The 15681-nt window shown below is 36.2% G+C and overlaps 1 long non-coding RNA gene across 1 annotated transcript in view; it reads left to right on the top strand.

Moving 5' to 3' along the window:
* The window catches only part of LOC146437740 (uncharacterized), a 227862-nt gene that overhangs the window by 47583 nt on the left and 164598 nt on the right, over positions 1 to 15681 (top strand). The window contains exon 3 of the long non-coding RNA XR_014851970.1: positions 6955 to 7016. This is a non-coding gene — a long non-coding RNA (uncharacterized LOC146437740). The remainder of the gene's footprint in view (positions 1 to 6954; positions 7017 to 15681) is intronic.

Below are 15681 nucleotides of genomic sequence, written 5' to 3'. Positions count from 1 at the left end.
GTGGAATAAGGTCTCTGTCATCTTCATTCCTTATAGTGGTGGATCTAAAGTATTGTTTTTCAGTCCTTCATAATTTTTCATGCAATACCTATCATGCAAAGGAAGCATAATTTTAGCTGTGGTTATGGGATTCAGTGATCAATGCACAGAAAGGTCACTCTAAGTAAGAGCTTCCTTTGATTGAAGTTGCAATGGCAAAATGTCTTAGTGACATTATCCATGATGTCCAGAAAGGAACACTTTCTGTGTTTGTACTCTCTTGCCTGTGGTGTGGTCTTTGCTCCTCACTGTCTGTCTGCAGTATGGAGTGTGACAAATGCAGCCTTTATGCAGAATTTTTGACTGTCTTTTCGCACTACAAAGCATTACCAGACATCAGTTGCTGGTCCAGTCTGGAAATGAAAATGCATGGTCCAATACAGTAGAACTCTACATTTTGAATTACTAGCTTGTGCTATTTTCATTAACGCAACCTTCAAGCAGCACTTCCCTTTTCAGAGTGCCATTGCTTGGCAATGAACAGTGAGGTGTTTGAGGCAAAATTAGACACAGGAGGAGACAAAGGCAATGGGACTTCCAAAGTAAAGGAGTGAAGTTATGGAACTTTGTGATGTAACCAACACTTCTGTTGAGTGATAGGGTTGCTTTCAGCTAAGTTGCAGGTTGTACATGTAAAAGTCATGCAACTGTTGGACTTTCAACTCTACTTTTAAAATAGATGGAACAGAAAGTGTGATGCCCCCTCCTTTATAAAACTCAAATCAGTAACGTTACTTCTTCACAGAGCATGTTGTCATTGATTAACAGCCTGCTGCCAGGAAAATGCTGAAGCAAACTCTTATATTTTCAAAGCAGACACTGCTGGTTTTGAAATAATCTTGTAGCTGTTATATGACGGAATGCTAAACAGAAGACCAAATCCAGATCTTTTGACAACGTTGTGTTATAATGACTTCACTTCTATTGTATCAAATGATTGATGTAGATGTAATCATTGTGGTTGATGGATGTTAGTGTAGCAGAGTGACATTTGATTTCTGTTCTGTTTGAATTCAGATTAGCTTGAAGAGTAAATCTTTGTAGTGTGTTTAGAAAAAAGTTTACTGTACCTGTGTGACTAAACTGGTGTCTGACTGACGTTTATTTGTTTTTATCGGCGTGGAAGGGTCAGCAATCCTTATTATTCAGTCTTTACAGTGAATGTTAATGCTTGTGAAGAGAACCAGATTGACAGCTAGAGGAGAAGTGAAATCCTTTCTCAGTCTGCAAAAGGCACATAGCACAGACAAGAAGGATGTTCCTGTCCTGTCTAGGGAGTCTTTATTCTTATTTATGGGAGAATAATTTTAATGGTCTCAGATCTGATGAACAGCAGTAATGTATTTTGGCCATATGGATTTGTTTTAAAACCTGCCATAAGTGGTTGCAGGAGTTTGAGGGAAAGTAAAATTTCATGGTCTGTTTCATGTGGGAGAAAATCAGGAGTTGCTGTGTGCAGATATGACAGAGATGAAAAATGTATGGAATTTCAGTTACTTTCATCTTCCCTTCTGCGCCTTTTTTCAATTCAAAGCTATTGCAGAACAAGAGTGACTGATTTGTTGTTGGGAAGGTCAAGAGAAAGATTTTCTTCTGGATAATTCCTGTTATTATTTTATTTTATAACTTTTATTTCTCTTCTGGCCTATTTCTTGCTTTCAGTGCAGTTCAGCTGTGTCTCTTGGTGAGCTCTCAGCAGCTGGAGTGGTGATTTCCAGCTCTTGCCTGCTGAAGACTAAATGCATCTGTCAGAGATGGAGTTCATTCTCTTCCTAGCAGTCCCATATGGTGCTGTGTTTCAGATTTGTGACTAAACCAGTGTTCTGGCTGTTGCTGAGCAGTAACTGCAGAGCTGGAGTTGGCTTGTTGTGCAAGGTGTGTCTGTCTGATGTTTTGTTTGAATTCATGCCATTAGGTTTCAGGTACGACTGCCCATGTATGTTCTAGCGAATGCCAGAAGGTTTCACAGAGCTCTCCTGCAGAAGTGGAAAATTGAACTTGATTTTGACAGTGAAATGAAATGTTTGAAATGAACATGTTCTGTTAGAGGCTGTTTAGAAAGCTGTATTAACATCTGACAGAGCCCTTAGGATGAACACCAGAATGTTTTGCTGATCTTAAGGCAAGCAAGTTCAGTTTGTCCTTTCTTATTGCATAGATTTCACCCAGATGTCTCCACTTGGAAACCAGGGATTTGTCTGAGGGAAGTGTATTCTCTAAATGGCACCAGGTTTAAACCCAGGTTTAAACTTTTCATACTGAGAAAAAAACAATGGCGTCAGTAATACCAGTGGCTCATCAGCGTCACTGTTAAACATTTATGAGGTGTTCTTAATTTGAATTTGTCTGGATTTAATTTCAAGGGTATTTGTTTTTGTTTTTTTTTAATGCTGAGTTTTTGCTACATCTGAAGAGCACTTCAGTACCCAATGCTTTCTGCTCATGAATGTTCTTGCACATTGTAATCAAGTTACTGCTCAGGCTTCGTTTTGATAAGCTAAACAGATTGGGCTATTTCACTCTCTCACTTTAAGATGTTCTGTTGAATCCTTGAATATTTTTGATGCTCCTTTAACACTCCTTTCAATTTTTCATTGTGCTTTTCAAGGTATCAGGAGAAGTTGTGCTCCAGCATTGACCCAAGTGATCATGTATTTGAAGATAAAATGACCTTTCACTCCTTAGTATGTACATGAAACTCTTTGCTAAAGAACAATCTGCATTTTTTACGCTAGATGTATACCTTTGACTGTATTAAAACATATTCAATTTAGAGGACCTGCTTTACTATACTGTACACCTGCTGCACTATAAAATATTTATATTTAAATATTTAAAGCTAAATACAAATTAATTACGGTTTATATTTATGTATCTTCACTTTGACAGGATTCTGAAAGTGGGTTTTGGAAAATATTCCTGTGAATGAAATGAGCTTCAGAACTTTATAAATGTTTGTTATAGTTAATATATTTTGGATGCAGCTGTAGACATAGATAATTGTGGTCTGGAAATTGCACAAATATTGTTTGGTTTTTGTGGAGATATACTGAGTGAACTCTTTATATGCAATCTGCAGTCAAGTATTTGTTTATAATTTCCCTCAATTATTAATATGACTTAAATTTTAAAAACATGCTTGAAAAACATAACTTGATGGTATAGGAACAGCTCCTGATCTCATTCAGTAGCTGTTTGTTTTTATTTTAAGTCTTCATGTCCCATTATTTTTCAATTCTGAAATTCTAATATGTATGTTTGTGAACTGATCCTGATTTGTGAACTTTCCCTGTTGGAACGAAGTAATTTATTTATTTTTTTTTTAGAGGATCATTCTGTAAAAAAATGCTTTAGAGTTAAGCAGGTATTTGATTTTCAGGTTCATATGCAAAATAATTCTTTGTTCCTCTCTCCTGAAAGTTTAAATATTCTGAGGTATTTGAGATGATACATGACATTATTTTTCCTGTGAAGTTTTCTTTGAAAAGATTACAACTTCAGAAATACTTAAACTAATTTAGTGTTAAAATTACTTTTCTGTTGTTTAGTTCCCTGAGAAGATCAAATGATGCTTTTGAGTTGATCAAGCACCAATTTTCAGAATGAATTATTTACACAACTTTAATCTGGATGTCACCTAACCTTTTTCTTGTCTCCCTGTATCTGACTGATGTGTGATAATTGGGAAAATATACATGGTCTAAATACCTAAAAAATTTTTAAATAAGTAGAAATGAAAATGTGATTTGCAGATAAAATTAGATCTATAATAAAACTTGAAGTTCCTATTTTATGAAGCCTGATTCCTTATTCCTTTTAAAGGAATTTAAATTTCTAGAAGTTCTTGGCTACAGTGAGTGTTTTTACATTCCATCAGTCTGGTGATATAACACAGCACCATTTTAAGGTAAAGGAAGGCAAGAAAGGAAGGACTAAGTTAAAAAAAAAATATATAGTTTTTAAAAAGAGAGCTCTAGAGTCAGCCAAATAAACAGATTTATGTTGTGTTCATGCTGTCTACAGATGGAGAAAACCTATCAGTTTGGGTCTTTGGCATTGTTCCAAAATGAATTGTTGCTGAATCTTAATTGGAAGAGATGGGTGGTTTCCTCAGAAATTGTTCCATGTTTTCAGTTCAGAGCCTCACCAACTGTAGAATGCTTCAAAAGTGTTTCTGTTTCAAAATTCTGTATAAAACTGCCTGTTCCTAGTGCATGGAGAGGAACAGTGGAAAGGAGAAAGTGTGGATCTGTTCAGATTCTGCCTTTTCTGTGAAGGCAACAGCAGATCTTAATGGAGAAGGTGGAAGAATCTAAAACTGTCAGTGGACATGCTTAAACTAGAGTAAAAATGATACTTTTGTTTAGTCATAGCCTTTTAGAAGAAAGGTAGAGCATACCAGAGATTGTTCTTGCCAATTAAAATATGATTCTGTCAGCTGGGATGCTGACCAAGCAGAGCTCTGCCATGTTGTCCATCCAGAGTTTTAAAGCAGAAAGCGTTGGTATGGTGAGTTAAAACCTCCATGGATGGAGCATGACTACTTAATTACAGCATGACAGGTTTTATCTGTTGCAGGAAGTGGGGAAAAGAAGCACTGAGTAACCTTGCTGTGCAGTCTAGCCTCTAGAAAATGGGGTATGAAACATTTGAATTAAAACTCCTGTGAAAGCTTCAGTTTACCCATTTCTTTTTTGGGTAGGCAACCTACTGCAATATTCAGATGTTCACCAAAGCTTTATGCAAAGCCCCATTTTGCACTGAAACTATTTTGATTTAAAAGCCTTTTGAAATAGACTTTGATGCTCGATTTAAATTCTCCCTGCTCCAGCTTGTTCATCCTTTCACCTTGGTTTCTGCTGTGGGGAAATGTAATTTTTTGAAGTGCACAGGGAGTCATCTCTCCCAAAAAGCTCGGGAAGAGAAGCAACTTTCTGAACTGAGAGATCATGGTTTAGGGTGCTGGATGCCTTGCAATTCTGTCATGTAGTTTTGAAGCAACCTTCAAGCCTAGCACATTTGCACATACAAAGCTTTGCTGAGATTCTAATTCTGATGCTTTTGTGTCTGGCCGCTTGAGTGTGATAATTAACTCCAGAAATAACTTTTTAAAGTTTAAAAAATAGCTCGAATCAACATTCCATATGAGACGTATTGATAACAACAGAAACTTAAAGTCTGGTTGTCACAAGGCAGCCAACCAACCTGAAAGATTATGAGTAGTGGGAATTTTGCTACTTGCTTTATGAAGTTTCCAAAATACAATTGAGATGTATTCTTTTTACCTCAGTGGGAGGGAAAAAAAATCCTCTGTTGTATTCCTTTGTTGTAATGGTGTTCAGTGCTAACAACTTGCACTGTGGCAGCCAGCTGGAGCCACCCTGCAGAGTATTGGAAGTCACTAGAGATAAACTAGTTTGGAAATGTCTGACCTTCTCAGGGGGATTTCATTTTGGCTCCAGCTACTGGACCCCCCTGTATGAAACATGAATCTGGAAGTGCTTTTAAATGCTGAACAACACAGACAATTTAGCAAGTACAGCATGGCTGCCAGTGGGTAGATTAAACAGAGAGAAAAGAGGCAACAGGGACATAAGTAACTCCAAATTGGTGTAGGGGAGAAAAATGTACAGCAAGAGAATCCAGATAAAGGAGGGGTTGGAACAACAGGGAGAAGGAAGGCTCAGACATGAGAAAGAAGGAAATAAAATCATTGTATCAGAAATAGAATCTGTGAGTTAGGAACATTTTCAAAGCTCTGTGGTCTCCCTTAATCCTCCACATATATTGCTTTGAAAATATGTCCATTTGATCTCTTCTTTTAAAAGCATTTTTGGAAATAAAACTTCCCTTGACCTGCACTGAAAAGAAGCATACCTGCATCAGTAACAATGACCATCCTTTCTTCTTCCATGGGTTGGAGCATGTGCCTTGGCCTTCTAAACTCTACTTATTTTGGTGATTTCTGTGTGTTATGTGTTTCTTTCTTGTTTCTGTGGCCAGGATTTGCCATTTTTTAGCTGCAGACAAATATTTGTCTAAAAAAATTAAGTAGTATAAATGATGGAGGACTAATAGCACTTTCTAGAATGAGACACAAAACAAAAAGTAATTATTTATATTTCTCACGTGCTGCTTATATTTCTCATGTACTTCAGTTCCAATCTGCTGTAAATTAAGCCAGTTCTTTCATTCTTTCAAGATGAGGATTTTTGGGGAAACGGTGCTAAACTGTGCCAAATGCTGTGGTGATATCAATTATTATCTCATAAAAGTCTAGGAATAGAAAGCTCATTGAAGAAAGTACTTAAATGGGATTAGAAAGTCAGTATGAAGAGAACAATTTTACTTAAGTGAAGATCCTTTTAATGTTGATAACAAAGGATTTAATATCTTAAATGTATTTAAAAATAGTGAGGTTATCATGTATATTAAAAAATAAGTATTGTTCTTGAGCATAATTTTGCCGAAGGTCTTTGATCATTGTGTAGCTTTGCATATTTCTTGTGCAGCAGTTTCTAGCCATTGGAGTCAGTGGTGGTTTTGCATGAGTAAAAACTGCTGGTTTCATCCCCAGTGATTCATTGATAAAAGTATTGCTTCTGACATCAGATTCAGCTAAGGGTAACAGACAATAACATGGCTGATTACTAAGTAGAAGATGTAAATTCTTTCACATTTCTATGCATTAAAAAGGCTTAGAATTCCTGAATTTTAATATAAAGTACAATGAAGTGTATCAAATAAGATTCCCCTATCTTGCTTTCTAATAATAAGTTGCAGTATGTACATTCAAAGGGTGAAAAATGACTTTAAAGAACCTTGGCCTCCTAAGGTTGAGAAAATACGTTACTAAAATCTCATTAAACGCCCTTACATTTTATGTGTCTGATTGCATGTTTCCTCTTTCTTCAGGTGATTATATCCACACTTGCATGATCTTATTAAAACCAGTTGGGCACACAGCAGCAGAACAGGTCTGCATCAGTGAAATAATGTGCATTTCTCATGCACAACATTGGTTATCAGCTGTAAGGAGAGTAATAAGTGTTACCTTCTGACATGGGGATCCTGGAATGCATTTTATATCATGTTTCTTATTTTGACCTTCTTCCCTTCCAGGCTTTTCCTTCATTCCCTTGTTGAGCTGTGCTCATAACTCGGCCTTTCAAAGCTGATCAAAGTAAGAAAAGCAAATTAAAGGCAAAAATTTTGCTCCTATTGGAAATGTAACTTAACCAGACACAGCCTTGTAAAGTCAAGTTTGGAAGTCAAAGGCTAATTATCCTGAATGATGCATTGTGGTTTTTTTCCCCAACAAATGTCATGGTTAAAACCAAGAAAAATTTTTTAAGTTGAAAATAATTTCCAATGCTTTCTTTAGCAAAGGTGACTGTAAGTAATCCAGTATCTTAGCTGCTCAGGAATAATGTCTGATGTTAATTTTGTGTCCTGAAATAAGATTTTAAGAACATATTGGTTCTAGGATAAAAAGGAATTGAGCATGTAGCTTCCATGTTTTCTAAGTGTTCTGGTGGGATCCCTGCTGCCAGCTGCTGGTCTTGCTCTCTCTAAATGCATCTGGTCTAAATAAAAATAAACCCCAAAACCAGACCAAGGCAAAACTTGGCAAATGAGTTGCTATACAAATAATAGAAATAACAATTTAACTTCCTTTTTTTTTCCTTTGAGCAGTTACTAGTTTCAAATAGCTCACTGCATCTTTATCCATTAGATAATTATTAGCATGAAGAATATGGCAGCCAGTGTCAGGATTTTACTGAAATTCACAGAATTTCTAAGTGTTGATGGATGCTCAGGCACTGCAGATTTATCATGGAAGGGTAAATCAGATAGGAGCTCCCTGGCTTCATACTTTTCTTGGTGAGCACTTAACAACTACTGAAATAAATTATATTGATGCCTCGTTTTCATTAGACACTTATTCTTATGTGCATGTATTTGTTTGACTGATTGCTGTGATTATTCACCTGTTTCACAATGACCTTTTCATTACACCTTAGTACTGAAAATATCTGGACAGGATCACATCTATAAAAAAAAACTTGCCTTGGCTGTATGCATGTAAATGTAGACAAGCAGAGTGAGACAATCTTCGTGCAGGTGTTAAATGTTGTGACACTTTCATTGTTGATATATTGGACAAATGATTCCATCCAAATTACTTATGTGCTTAGCCACAAAGAGAAAGGGGAGGAGAGTTATTGTCTTGAATGATGTAAAAACGCAGGAGAGTTGTTTTTAAATAGAACGTTAGCTTTCCAAAGCTTTTTAAATAGCTGAAGTGTGTTTTCAGTGCCAAAAGATGGCAGCATAGTTCTTCAGGAGACTGACCTAAGATACTTAGCCATTTAGGGTTAATGTAAATTACCTTAGCAGAAAGTTATTATCCAAGCAAATGTTGTTCTGCTGTGGTTTTTTCAAGTTCACTCCCTATTTCTGCTTTAAACTAGCAAGGAGGAAGCCACGGATGGGACGGACTTTAAGACTACATTTTATTACTAAATATATACTTGAAAAAGATTAAAACATCTATACACAGACGTATTTCTCAATCCCAATATAGTAATTTCAGCAAAAAATCTTAAATATGTAATTTTATTTGACAGAACCCTCATTCTGTTTTTAGAGCATCAAGAACATAAATTAAGACTAGCACTTTGCTTGTGAGGGTAACAGAACCTGGGTCAAGCAAATCTGAAAGCAGAGCTGAATAAATATTCAGTACTGTAAACCTTAGAGGTTATTGTGGGAATTATACAGTATTTAGATGTACAGATTTTCTATAACTTGCTCTCTAAAAGTGCTTTCTTACTGTACTGTTTGCCTCTTAATTTTAGTCTGAGAAGTGAGCCTGTGATTACCTAAGATACTATGTCGTCTTGTTGACAAACAAATTACTTTGAAATTTCAATATTCAGGCATCAGCCAATAAACTATTGAATGTATGCTTGCTCAACACTGTGATTAACTTTGGCAAATGTGCTGGGGAGGTGCAGGGTGATGAGAGACAGGAACAAAACTCACAAAGCTTTTCATAGCACATTTCCTGGGCTTTAGCTCATCAGAGCCACCTCTCACAGCGAGGAGGTGTGTGAGAGAGAAATCGTGGAGGGAAAGGGGAGAAGAGTTCATGAACAGCACTTAAGGCTGGCAATAGCTGCAAGCTCTCTGCTGTGTTAGACAAGAAGGCAATCAGATCAGGGGAAACACAGCGAGCTGAGAGCTAACGAGTTCTTCCCGTCTTGATTTTCAGTGCTTCGGGGCACAGAGTAGCATATTCTTGGAAAAGAAGAGAAGCTGTTCTACCTTCTGTCTGAGGTTCTGATGCACTGATTTCCACCATACATACAATCCTTGCTTTCTGGCTGCAGCTGACTTTGTTTTTATTGATAATATTACTATTATTAAAGTTTTTAGTTTGAGGAGGGACAAGACGTCAAACTCCTGCTATTTGAATTATCTCGATAAGCAAATTAGAGCAAATCTCTCTACTCCAGATCTCGCAGCTCCTCTGCCCTTCTTTTTTATTTGCCATACAAGGAGATCTGTTTACTCTTCAATGCCAGTGCATTTTCTTTATTACTCTTAATTGTTATTACTCTTAAATGTTATTGCATGACTGGTCATTTCAAGTTAAAAAGTATTGCCTAGCTGTAAACTTACTTCCAAGTCCAATATGTAAACTAGCGAATTGAACAGAAAATCTTCCCTCTGAGCCTTTCTGCATCATTTCAGATTTGCCAGTTTTTCCATTCAAAAAGGAGACACCTATTCTTTGTCCCTCTCTAGTTGCCTTTGACCAGTAAGTCGAAGTAAATCTTTCTTGGTAGAATTTTGTTGAAATTAGTGTGTCATTGAGAGGTTTCCCTTGCCTGACCAACGTTTTTCAAATGGGGTTTTTCTTTTATGTTAGAAGAAAATATAGACTCAGGATGTATAATTGTTTAATTTGTTTTTTAAAGAAAGATGTAGACATAGATTACCCTTTTTCCTTTACTGTAGTTTATCAGATTAAATGTTTTTTCCTATAAAAAAAAAAGTTAGTTATTCTCTGGGAAGCTCCAGAGACTGTGCCTGTGCCATGTTCTGCGCTTTTACTATAGCAATGTCATAAAGGATGGCTCATCCATTAATACACTTGATATTTCTGGGGGGAAAGATTGGTAATTTTGAGAGATACTGGAGGACAGGCATCAAAATAGTAGGAAGATTAAATTTTGTATTTCATTTATCCCTATATTATCCAGGTAGCTTTCATTTGTGCATCACTGTATCGTCTATTTATTTTTTTCTATTATTATTTCTATTATTTCTTTTTTTCCACTCCAAAAGAGCAAGTGTGTGCATCATGTTATTTAAACATGCAGTTTTTGGTTGCATGGTGGTTTTAGTTCAGCAGTGTGTTCTAGAGAGAGCAACATCAGTGAGATGTGCCTTTTTTGAAGCAGGGATTTGTGGTACTTAAAATGTTTCTGATCAGCCCACTGGGTGATTGCCTGACCACGCTAAAAATCACCAGTATGCACTGTTACTTTAGTCCTTCAGAAAGGACCGAGCCGGTGATGAACACAGAGTTTGCTGTCAATAGTTGTTTGTTAAAGGTCTGACCAAGAGCTGAATCCTTTCTGATGAATACCTCAGCTCTCATCACCTCTCAGATAAGACACATCTCCTACCTTGTGCATGATAGTATCAGATTTTATCAGCAGCTGCTGAAGGATGGAAATGAGTTCACTCAGTATCAGCTGACATCAGGCCAAGAGTTTGTACAAGTTCCTTATGATTCTCCTCAGAAAGCCAAGGGAGATTTGTACGTGGTGCATTGCTAAGGAGCGTGCATATTGTTGGGCAGAGAAATCCTTACCTGATCAGCGCTGACTGCAGCTCATGCTGCCTCCTGACATTTTCTGTGGCTTCTATTTGGTTGAGACCTCTATGCTGTATTTGTGGGTTGAATTGATATAAGATTTTAATAGTAATTAATGTTGTTGCGTGGGTAGTGACGAACAAAGGGTTGTTTCATGTTACCTTACTTCCTGGGAAATGCCTATTTTAGCATATAGCCCTACCCTTTTTTGTAAGAGCTATTAAAAAAATTGTGGAGTATTTTTTTTAATATTTTCCAATTTTTAGTATCTTCCCAAAAGTGCTAGTAAATGCTATGGTTAAAACCAAACAAGAAAAAATTCCAAGGAAAGCTCTTCTGTCACTTATCGGTTTAAACTGAGTTTATAAAAGGAATTTAAGTGTCTCTGTACCTATTCCACCTATCTAGTTATGATCATATTTTTTTTTTCAAATCTGGAAGTCCCTGAAGAGTCACAGTCATATCTAAGAAACACAATAGATGGCCTTCTAGGCTAATTTATCTGAATTTTCCTCTCTCTAAATGTAAGTTTAAATGTAGATTTAAGACTGTGAAAATATCACAGACTGTCCCCCCTGCCCTCTCTCATAGATTTGTAGTGTGATTTCTGGTGGATAAAAATCACACGGAGTAAGGAAAGTCATGAAACTGAAAGAATATAACTAGACTATATATCAGAATGTGTACTACAATTACTTAAAACTGCCTTATAATGTGATGAAGAGAAGCTTCGTAATGGTTTCATAGTTAGTCTGAAAGATCCCTATAGGGGAAATGCTTGGGAACTGAGCGGCTGATATGTGTAGGATTGAGGCTAGACAACATGCTAATGAATAATACACTGTGGGGAACTTGTCTTTAATGGATGCTGGATTAATTATATAAGTACTTTACGTAAGCCTTTTCCTTCCCCAAAGTATTTCCATTCTGAATGTAGAGAGTTTCACAAACAGCAGTCATAAGTCACGTTAGTCTGGTTTGCTGTTGAGCTGTTTTTACTAGGGACTGCAAGAACTGTATGCATTTAAAACTAAATTTATGTACTATTTAATGTCTTGCTAATCTCAGCTATCTTAAACTCTGTTCTTCACAATACTTCAGGTAACCTAAAACCAAACCTGAGCTTCAGACTAAAAAAACAAAAGTTCTGAAACTTATTCTTCCCCATTCTTCCCCCCACCAACTGCTTCACCACACCCCAAGTCTTAACCTATAGTAGGTTGCAGATAGTTTTTGATTTCATGATGAATTAGCTTGAATAAAATACATAAACAATGATCTTTCACTTTGTGATAATTGTCCTTGTTTTTTTTCATTTCCTGTTCTCTAGCATGCATTTTCTAAGGAGTAGTGATCTGCTTTTTCTCTTCCCGTATAAAAACTAAATAATTTTATTTAGATGCCTAAACACGTTTGTGTGCTTTGAAACCATTAAGGTGCTTTTGAGAATTTTGGCCTTTGAAAAACTTGACCTTCAGATCCTCATATAGATATCCAGTTTAGAAACAACTGTATAACAATCAGCATATAACACGTTTTAACAGCAGATTGTTAGCTGATATCAGAGCAATTCTCTCCATAGTATCCAACTCCAACCTAGATAGCTGGCTGCAACTATTAGAAATCAGAATGAGGGGAAGAAGCTCAATAGTTCTTGAGTGGGCATGAACTGGGAATGTGGTCATAGTTTGGGTTCCTGGGATGGTTGTTATACTGCCTAGATCATCTTAGCATCCTCATCATGAGAAATGCTTTGACTAGACCAGGGCAGAATCAACCTCGAGAGTTCATCCTGCTGTCACTTCCTCAGTATTGGGAGAAATTGGTGCTTAATTCCCTGTCATACAGATGCCTTATGCCACCGGAGTAGGGAAAGCAAAATCCTTGATGTCTTCCTCCAGTATGCATCAATGAAACCCCAGTGGACCATAACATTAATGGTATTGATAGTTTTTAAAGACAGAGAGGAATGCCTTGGTTAATTTAATCTGATCTCGTGCATTGCAGATATCAGGTATCTTGTTCAGGAATCTCTGGATCAATCTCCTCCTGTCCAGGAATCTCTGCATCAGAATCTGTCTGGAAATTTTAGCAGTTCATGCTAAGGCATGTGACATTTTTCTTTTGTTCCATGTTCAGTTCATATCTTGCTCCTCTTATTTCAAAGCATACTCTCAGCAATAATTTTTTTTAATTGGTGCATTTAGCAATGCATCAACACAGGGGAAAGAGTTGGCTTTCCCATACATGTAGAAATTATACTATTATAGTTTTAAAAGACAAAAATTCCTTGAACTTATGAAATAAACACTTATGAATTAAGCTGCTATTGTAATCCTGCATTCCTCAATTATCTCTATGCATTTACATTAATATTCTTAATCCTTTTAAGCTCTTGACCTCAGTTATGCCTTGTGAGAAAGATTGCCAAAAGGTTGGTAAGCTCTTTCTTTTAATACTGTGGTTTTTTGGTTTTGGGGTTTTTTTTGGTTTCACTGAAAGCACCTTCTGGTGGTCAGAAATTTGGAATTGGTTTATTTAGAGCCGTTTGCTAATTTCTCATCTTTTGCATATCTTCTGCCATATATGGACAGTCCTGTAGAGCCTATCACTTATGCAGTTATTCTCCTGCCTGTTTAATTCTAAACAGGTTTTCAGCATTTATATGAAACCCTTTTTGATTTTGCTATATCCAGATCTGATTAGTTTGTCCATCTTGAAGGTTCCCAAGTGGTCACAGGCACATCATTTCTCAAAACACTGTTTTTATTCAGAAATATGCTCTGCTCCGTTCTTTGTTCTGAAATACAGTTTTCTCTGTACTATAGGGCATTGCAGAAAAGCAGCCTTTCATTCTTCTGTGGTAATGAGCAGATGCCAGGGTTGTTTAAATGTAAGAAACTTCGAAAATGCTTTAAATCTGTGGGTTTGGTGCATATGTTATTCTTTAATAACATTTAAAATACATCATTATCTTTTTTCACTAGCATTTCCAAATACCAGTCACTAAGAATTAAAATATTTTCTGTCCCTAGCAACTTAGCCCAAAACAAAGATAGTAAATTTTGCAGTATGACTTAAGATCATGTTTGTATCTCATTGTGAAGGCTACATTTGCAAGTAGCTCCAATCAAATTCAAGGAAATGTGTATATATGGTTTAATTTTTACAGTGCTGTATGTCATATGTTATATATATGCGTGAATATACATATATATCTATATTTTTCCCCAAATTGACATTTGCTCATTATTCAATGCCATAACTGTGTTCGCTGCTTTTCATTTTTTACAGGTCAGATTTTATTGTATGATATACGGCACTTAAAAATAAAATTGTTATTTTTAAACCTGTGGTCAGATTTGAACAACAGATGATTTGTTATGTAGACAGTAAACATCTGTTTTTGAAAGAGTGCTTCTGTCATCTGTGTTTTGTGTATGTGTGTCTTTAAGCTAGTCTAATTCTTAGATGATTTTTATTCCCAGCAAACTTGTGATCATTCTTAATATTATTCAGAAATGCTTGGCACATTGAAGTGCACAATTAACTAACCAGCCTAATTTGCAAAATTAGCCTGCCATTCTAGACGGTGAGAACCAGCATTATATTTTAGTATGTACAGTCTACTGATTTTCATTCCTTTACAATTTTCTTTCCTCTTGATAATTTTCTAGTTTCAGCTGTCTGAACGTCTGAAGATATTTCCAATGGATGCTGTTCACTGGTCACGGCAAACCTTCAATTAACAGATTTGATACAGCATATATCATTATCCCATTATCAAGTCATCCTTTTCTTCATTGTTTTTTCAAGTTAGTTATTTCTTGTTAAGAAATGTTTTCTCTATTAGTATTCTTTAAGGTGTTTTTTCAGTGTTGTCAGTTGCACAGTGTCACCCCACACACTGACTGCCATATTTCAGGAGACTCTCTTAAATAAAAACCAGAGCATATTTTAATAAAGGAAACAACTCAAGCCAATGTAAGAGAACCTCTCTAACAGCCAGTCTCCCTTCTCTCTTGATAAAATTTTCACACCAAGTGATCACTTTAAGATACAAGATCAATTGTGACACACAAGGAAGTGCAGCAGGATACTTGTTACTATTTTAAAACATTAAGCACTTGCATTTAATACTAAAATATTTCTATTTAAAAAAAAAATTATAGTCTGCTTTGCTTGCTACCTCTTCCAAGTAAGCAGCCCATCTTTGTGAACAAACTTCACTGTTAAAAACAATGTCTTTTTCCACATAAATGCCATCAAGAGCTTGCACTCGTTTGGAAGGTGCCTTAGAGTGAAGGCATGGAAAGTTGGTGGATCTAGGGGAGAGTAATGGACAGGTTTTATAAGTGGCTATTTGCCCATACTGTGAAGTAAGGGCTGTGATGTTAGCCTGTCACAGCTTCATCCAGCTGGTTTTGGCATTACTAATTAGCCAGTCATGGCCTTTTAAAGTTGTCAGAAATTAGCTTGGGACAATTGGGTTTTTGTGACTCTCAAATGTCTTCCTCAAGCTTTACTTTTCTGTTCACATATTCCTGTGATGCAACTGTTGACCAAAATGGCTCTTATGCATTTTTAACTCTGTGTTTGTTTTTTGGTGTGGTATGTTTGATTGTTTGTTTGTTTTGTTTCATTTTTCTTCTTCGATATAAAAATCATGGTGTTATTAAAAAGTCCAAATAATCAATGATAGAAAGTTACTTTGAAGATGCTGGAAAAGACTACAGTAATATTAATCCTTG

Source organism: Lichenostomus cassidix, chromosome 4 (assembly GCF_008360975.1).
Source record: "Lichenostomus cassidix isolate B80296 chromosome 4, HeHo_3.0, whole genome shotgun sequence".
NCBI lineage: Eukaryota > Metazoa > Chordata > Aves > Passeriformes > Meliphagidae > Lichenostomus > Lichenostomus cassidix.
The sequence above is the reverse complement of the archived record's forward strand: the minus strand, read 5'-3'. Positions and strand labels throughout refer to the sequence as shown.